Genomic DNA, 8,213 nt, shown 5'->3' on the forward strand with positions numbered 1-8,213 from the left:
CAGGCATGACCGGACAGGTGTGGTGCTGTCTGTGGTGGAAAAGAGTAGAAATAAATCTGGGCACGGATGTAGAATGTGAGGCTCCACCCTGGGGAGTGAGCAGCAACGTCCATGTAGAAACAGTATGAATCTAAAAAAAAAGAATCTGAGTGACAGTATGAAACATGTATGTAAATCAATAATAATAATTTTAAAAAAAACCAGTATGTGAAGCAACACACATTTTGATGATTGTCAGTGGGGGTCAGGGAATGAATGTGAGTTTAGGGTTACCCGGTGTAGTATTTCATGTTGTCACCCACCACCTTGGGCCTCTCGTGCCATGCCACACAGGATGAAAGCATTAGTAATCTTTCATGTACTCGACCGCAAGGACGGTGTGAGCCACAAGGTTGGCGGTTCAAGCTCACCAGCCGCTCCTCGGAAACCCTGTACAGGGTTGCTATGAGTCGGAACCAACTCAACACTTAACAACAACAACAAGACAAAGGATAAGCACTTGACCACAAGGTCGGTGGTTCAAACTCACCAGCCGCTCCTCAGAAATCCTATCCTGGGTCTCTATGAGTCAGAATCAACTCAACGTCACTTAATAGCAACAGGTATATTGATAGGTGTAGCTGGGCTTATGAAAAATGTTTTTGTTATTACAACTAACTACAGGGATATTTTTATTTAGAAAATTAATAAACGTCTGTGACACACTGCCCAAATATTTTATAGACATCCATCCAATCACCAGTTTCGTTCTGCTGTGCATAAGGTCGCTATGAGTTAGCACCAACTCGATGGCACCTAACAACAACAAAATCCAGTCATCATGGTGTCATCCCCTCGGACAGAGTCACCTGTATGGTCTGCATCCTCCAGCCCCCGAGAGAGGCCACAGGGTACAAAGGCGCTCTTGGTTCAGTGACAGCATTCTTGTCTTTTGTGTGGCAGCCCTGGGTTCAATTCTTGACAATGTGCCTAATGAGCAACACCGCCTGTCTGTCAGCGGAGACTTGAGTGTTGCCATGATACTGAACAGCTTTTAGCAGAGCTTCCAGGCTAAGATGGGCTAAGAAGAAAGGCCTGGCATCTCCTTCTGAAATCAGACACTAAGAACCCTGTGGGTCACAATGGTGTGATCTGCAACCCACCATGGAGTTGGCACAGCACCAGGAAGCATTTGGTTCTGTGGTGCATGGGGATACCATGAGTGCGGGGCCTCAGTCGCACCTGTTAAAAGCAATAGGGTATTTTGTCACAAAAAGGGAGGAGTAGTTAACCTTATAGTCCAGGAACAGAGGACCCTAGGACCATCAAGAGAGAAGAACATGAATAGAATATGGGATCCTAACCAGAGATGGAGGCAGAGATGATGACATGGAGAGATACAGACACAGCAGCTGAGGACTCTAGACTTATAGAAAGAGAAAGGCTGTGTGCTGGCAGCTAGGAGGCAGGCTTGCAGAATGTGCCCTTTGGTTATTTAAATGACTATATATTCCTGAGTGTTTTTGTGTGCATCCAAAAGGAAAAAAAAAACAAAACCAGAAGGAATAGAAGCAAATACTGTTGAATGATGAGGCACCAAGGAGATTGGAATCATTGAAATGAAACAATTAGTGTAAAACCAATGTTCTCCCATGTAAACTATCACTCAGTTCACAATAAAAACTTTATTAAAAAAAAAAAAAACACACAATAGGATAAAAGGGTCCCAAAGTTGTCGTACTATCCCTTGGAAAGCTTGCTGGCTGTATGATTCAGCACTTTAGGCTTTATGGTCCCCTTTCTCCATTAAAAAAGACAAAAACAAAACAAACAAATAAATGAAAAGAACACTAAGAATTCTATTTTATGACTGCATTAGTATCAAGACTAATATAAGGCAGGGTGGAGTCATAACTGCATAATCATTATTATTCTATTCATTTTTTCCCCTGATTTTTGGAGGAGATTTTTTATTGTGGTAAAATATTTGCTATTTTTAACCATTTTAAGGGTAAAATTTGGTGAAATTAATTATATCCATCCATCACCTGGCAGAGGCCATGTCACCAAGGGGCAGTGTGGCCGAGGACCCTAAGCATGAAGGGCTCATTGTTAAGCAAGGCCACAATGGGTCTCCTCTTGGAAGGCAAGGCCCCAGGAGGGATCTCATGTGGGGACTCTGCGGTTTCTGTCTCTTTGCTTTAATCAGCTTATTTTTAATTTTCTTGATTTTATAATAAAAGTTTTCAGTAGAATCTTAGTAAGAATCATATTAGAGATTTGAAACTTGTTTTTAGGCACCTTCACACCATATTCAATCATGCGTAGTCCTAAAGAGTGCTTTTCACACTAACAGTAAGTTTTACCACTAGGAAAAACCAGCTAAAGTTTTTGCCAGTCTAAGTTTAAGTTACATTCAACATTCTGTGTAGTTTTGGTCAGGGACATCAAGACCTCTAGAAAATTAGCTAAAAATGCAATTTAGGGCTAAAGGAATAGTATTAGATCATAAGCAGAAATTTAACTAAATATTTTGTATAGAGAAGTTTTTAGTATAAGGAAGTTGTTCCGTTTCTTCTTAACTACAAAATTTTCAATGCTTCTTGTGTTTTCTTGTTTAATCAATTATGAGAAACAACTGTGTTGTCAGTTACCATAGCAAATAATGTTTAGGTACATGTTGTGATTAATAAATCTGTGGAAAATAATAGGTGACGGTAGAAATAGGAATTAAGATTTAGAATTATGTTTTAAGGTTAACCTGACATTTTAGGATGTCAGAAAGATTAAGGTATTTTAACAAGATCATTTGTGTAATGCTTCAAGGAAATTGATTGTGTTTGAAATCATAGTGTATTGTAACGGTATATAAGAAGCTGAAAAAATTAAGTAACAGAGAGATTAAAAATCATCATCATCAGAATTCAGCACAAATCATCGACTCCATGTGATTTATTTCTTAAGCCGACTCCACACATTCCTTCGTGAGCCCCCCCAATAAGTGTGTCAGGGCTGGCCCCCGGTAATCACCACTATTTATTTTCAAATGTTTCATCTTCCGTTCCTAAACAAAAACTCAGTGCCCTTCAACTAATAACTCCCCACTTCTCCTTCCCATGGCAACTACCAACAAACTTTTGTCTCTATGCACTTACTTGCCTATTCTACATATTTTATACAAGTGGATTGTTCACTATTTGTCATTTTATTTCTAACTTATTTCACTCAGCATAATATTTTCAAGGTATATCTTATAGCATGTATCATTTTGCTTTATGGTTGAATAATATCCCATTGTATGGAATACTATATTTTGTTTATCCATTCATCTGTTGGTAGACAATTGGATTGTTTCTACTTTTAAGCTACTGTTTTTCTTCTAATTTTAAAGTAAATTAAAAATTTCATGGGTCCCTAACCTAATAGATAAATTGACCGTGTCTCATGAGATCATATATGAAATCAGAGACCCAGCCAGGACTATACTGCTCCAGGACCACAATGGTTTCTGTCTGTGTCGGTAAAGCCCATACTTACTAAGAAGTGGGCAGAGGCACTGGTGTGCTGGTAAATGTTGAACAACGGGCTTATTTGCAAAAAGACCCTGGCTTATAGCATTTGCCAATTTCCATAGTGTAAAAAATCCCACCATAGCCAATTTTAAGCTATCAGTGTGACATCTTTGAAGAGAAGGTAGCAAGAAATGCAGAGTATATAGTATATAGTATTTGTACCACTGTAGGATAAGCACTGAACCACAAGGTCGGCAGTTCAAATTCACCAGCTGCTCCTCAGGAAATCCTATACAGGGTCGCTATGAGTCAAAACCGACTGGACACTGGACAGCACTTAATAACAACAAACAAATTTTTCATTGTATGATGCAGTAGGCATAAAGAACCCCATGAACATAGATAGTAGTAAAACACAGTAAAATAATCAGAAAGTGATGAGTTTTGAGTGTTTATAACTCTTGCTCCTGTCTTCGTTGTGGTGATGGTTGGATATAATTAATTTCACCATATGCTCCTGTCAAGTTGAGTTTTCACTGAAGCAACCCCACATGACAGAATGGGACTGTCCCATAGGGTCTTCTAGACTAGTTGTTATGGGAGCGGATGCCTTTCTCCCATGGAGAGGATGAGTAGGTTTGAATCACCAACCTTTTGGTTACCAGCTCAGTATTTAACAATTGTACCACTCGGATTTCTTCCTTTGTTCTTAATATAATTTATTTACTTGTATTTTTTTTATAATTTACTTTTTAATGATAAAGAACAGTTGCCAAAAAGTTGACCCCAGCTCATGGTGACCCCATGTGCATCAGAGTAGAACTGTACTCCAAGGGGTTTTCAGTAGCTGATTTTTCAAAAGTAAATTGCCAGACTTTTCTTCTGAGACACCTCTGGGTAAACTTGAATCACAAATTTTAGAATATTAAGTGTGCATACTAACCACTGAGTAACAGCTATGTCTAACAACTGAATCAAAAGAATTCCTGAAAATTTAACAATCAGCTCTTGCCAGCTGGTATACATTGGCAGAGGGATTTATAGTCACTGGTCTTCTATGCCAGGATCTGTAGCCAGGAAAAACTACATTTCCCAGAAGCCTCCTCTCTTTTAACTTCCGGAAAATTGTTCCCATGGAGACAGGCTAACAGACAGTACAGGCTGTCCTTCAAAAGGGTAAGGAAGGAGCATTTGGCTAGATCCTGCCTGACAAGGTAGTGGTGGTAAGAGACTTTTTCAGCCTAGGGGCTCCAGTCCTAACTTTCAGAAGAAGTTGTGTGTGTTGTGTGTGTTGTGTGTGGTGTGGTGTGTGTGTGTGTGTATAGGAAGTGCTGCTGCCGGGAAGGAGATCCAGGGAAGGACCTGTGCGCTGGGGAGGGTCATGGGACTCCGAGGAGAGTCCAGGAAACTGAGACAGGGCTGTCTGACAAACTGACGTATAGCTGAAGAGGCCACCTGGAATGGGGCATAAGAGTTGTGGATTCTGGTCCCAGCTCTGCCTCTAGTGAACATGGTCTGTGTCTGTGGGTTCAGGACTTCATCTCAGGGCCACCCCTGCTGTAACTTTCTATTGCCCTCTGACATCTTGGTCTTTCCCCAACATACTTCTGTCCTTGCTCACCCCCAACCCTACTTCACCCCCACCATCCCTTCTGGGGTGTCCCCCATCTCATTAGTCCCTTAAGAACATGGATTTCAGATTCAGAAATATATGGGTTCAAATCCTGTATCTGCCACTTACTAACCTCTCTAGACCTCAGCTTTCCCATCTGCCCTCTCGTATTAGTGTCTCCCTCAGTGATCATCCATAAATGAGACACTCTCTATGAAAATCGTAGGACAGTACCTGGAACACAGTAGGTCTTCAGTAAGCTGTAAGCATCTGGCAACGTTATTACCCATCTCCCTGGACCCATCCTGTCTGTACCCATGAGGCAAACAAACGGATCTGAGAAGCAGGTTGAGTTGTTAGCAGGTGGGCCCAGGGAGAGGTTCGCCATTGTTGTGCTGACCCACCTTGGGGTCCCATGTCCAGAACAACATCGTTCAGCCCCTCGTGAACTAGGGCTCAGATAAGGCACACAGATTGTCAGAACTGGGTAGAAAATTTGTATCTCTCCATATAGCAAGCAAGGAAACAGAGGTCCAGAAAGGTCTTCCATTTCAGTGACATTTCTAGAGGCCGGGTGGTGTGGGGCATGTAGACGTATGTATTCCTTCTAAGGATAAGTTGTTGCACCGTGCCTCTCCTACAACTTAACACCTGGCAGGTCTGTTTGGATTTTGGGGGGCAACATGTTACTGATTTAGGCATGGTACTCCAGCCTGTTTACTAAATGACCCTGAAAGCTTCTGGTGTTGAGTGGGCTCTGCAACAGGTCTACTGGTCATGCAAGCTGCTCTGCCACATGAGCTATATGATTCGGCAGATCCAATGGAGCTTGAAGTGTCTGTGGCAGATGGAGATACTGTTTAGAGTCCTTAGCAAGCCTCTTTATAAGGTCCTAGTTGTGGCACTGTGGGTTAAATATGCTGGATTGCATGGTTTGTTTGAACTGTAAGATCGGCGGCTCAAGCTCACCAGCAGCTCCTTGGAAACTCGGAAACAGGGTTGCTGTGAGTTGGAATTGACTCGACTGCATTTAACAACAACATACAGGGTCATTATGAGTCAAAACCAACTCTATGGCATTGGACTTTCTTAGTTTCTATTTTGGGTGGGGGAGGCAGCTATTGGTAAACCAGGAGCCCCGGTGACACAATGGCTAGTCATGCTGCTAACTAACAAGTTGGGGTTCGAACCCACCAACTGCTGAAAGATGTGGCAGTCTGCTTCTGTGAAGACCCTTGAAGACCCTGTGGGGCAGTTCCACGCTGTGCTATAGGGTCCCTGTGAGGTGAGTTGGAATCAACTCAACAGCAATAGTTTTTTCTTTGGTTTGTTTTGGTTTTGGTGAATCATTGTGCAGAATTCCTGGGATTTTGGAGCAAAGCCCCATCATCCCTTGCAGATAACTACTCCATTTGAGAATCAGCTTTTGACTTGCCACTGGGTCTTAGTGGAGACTCAGTGCTTAACCATGGCCTGAGCCATGAATTGGCATTCAAACATAACCTACAGAGTCACAGAGTTGGATCACCAAATGGAAATGGTACATACAAGACTGGGCCGGTCCACCTCCCCTCCACCCTCCCCAGCCAGGTTTGGTCCAGGCTTGTGGCCAAGAAACTAAGGTGGCAAGGCAGGGTGACATGTTGGAAAACAGCCCTCCCATGCCGGTCCCTTTTGCCCACTCAATCCTAACTCCACCCTGTTCTTTTCTCGCCAGTCCTCATTGCCACCCCTGCCCATGCCCCCCCACACACACACACAGACTCTATGGGTTCATTCTCCTCTCTGGAGCATTAGAGGGGACTGAGCTGGAGGCAGGAGACTGGAAGATCAACTGGGATGGTGTTTGACACATATGGTAAGACCTGGTGTGAGTAGCTCAAACAATAGAGGCTGATGTCCCACCACAGAAGTCTGGTGATGACACGCCAGGCTGAGATGATGGCTTCATGATGCCACTAGGAACCCTGACTGTCCCTATGTTTCCTCTCTACCTTAGCAGGACTTCAGTCCTCATGTATGGTCATCTCATGGGAACCCATCAGCTGCCCCACTTCCCACTTTGCAAGAAGACAGAGGAGGGCAAAGGGTGCAGGCCCATGGGACCTGGCTTTTTTAACAAGTCTTCCTAGAAATCCTGCCCATCATCTTCTTCTACTCACATCTCATTGGCCAGAATTGGGGATGTCCCAGGTCCACCTCCAGCTGCAAGGGAGTCTGGAAAGCTGACCGTTTAAAATGGATTGCATTGCTATCCCTAACAAAACTGGGCTGTATAGTATGGGTATTCAGCTAAGCGAGTACTGGTCAGCTCTCCTAGGGCACGCAAGCACTTTTGATGCTTCCGTGTGGCTCACAAAATGACATTGAATTTGGGCTGACACGGGCCTTGGCTAGGAGAGCATGCACTGTGTTTCCTCACCCCCAGTCTGATCCTCCTCCAGGTGCCTTTGAGCTCTCTCTGCCTTAGCTCCAAATTTGATGAGATAAACTATCATTCACCTGCCATCTTCATTGTTTTGTTTGTTTTCTTGCTGCATTTTGTGGTGGTGGTGGTATGCTGTGGCATCAGTTCAGACTCACAGAGACCCTGTATAGGGTTTCAGAGGCTATAAATCTGTTGTTAACATGTGCCTTCAAGTCGGTTCCGACTCATAGCGATCCTGGATAGGGTTTTTGAGGAGCAGCTGGTGGGTTTTAATTGCTGACCTGTGGTTTGCTGTCCAGTGCTAATCCTACAGCACACACCAGGAACAGAAAGTTTCTTCTTTCTCCCATGGAGCAACTGGTGGATTCGAACTGCTGACTTGTGGTTTGCAGCCCACCCCACTATGCTAGCATGGCTCCTCGGTATCCTATCACCTTATTATTACACCTTTCTTTAAAAGAGTTCACTTATTGGCCTTTTTTGTTGTTGTTGTTGTTGTTGTTAAGTGCCGTCGAGTCGGTTCCGACCCATAGCGACCCTGTACAGGGTTTCCAAGGGTGTAAATCTTTACGGGAGTAGAAAGCCTCATCTTTCTCCCGCGGAGCAGCTGGTAGTTTCGAACCGCTGACCTTAAGGTTCACAGCCCGATTCGTAACCACTACACTAGTCAGGTACTGCTGAA

Source organism: Chrysochloris asiatica, unplaced genomic scaffold, assembly GCF_000296735.1.
Source record: "Chrysochloris asiatica unplaced genomic scaffold, ChrAsi1.0 scaffold00055, whole genome shotgun sequence".
In the NCBI taxonomy this organism is placed as follows: Eukaryota; Metazoa; Chordata; class Mammalia; order Afrosoricida; family Chrysochloridae; genus Chrysochloris; species Chrysochloris asiatica.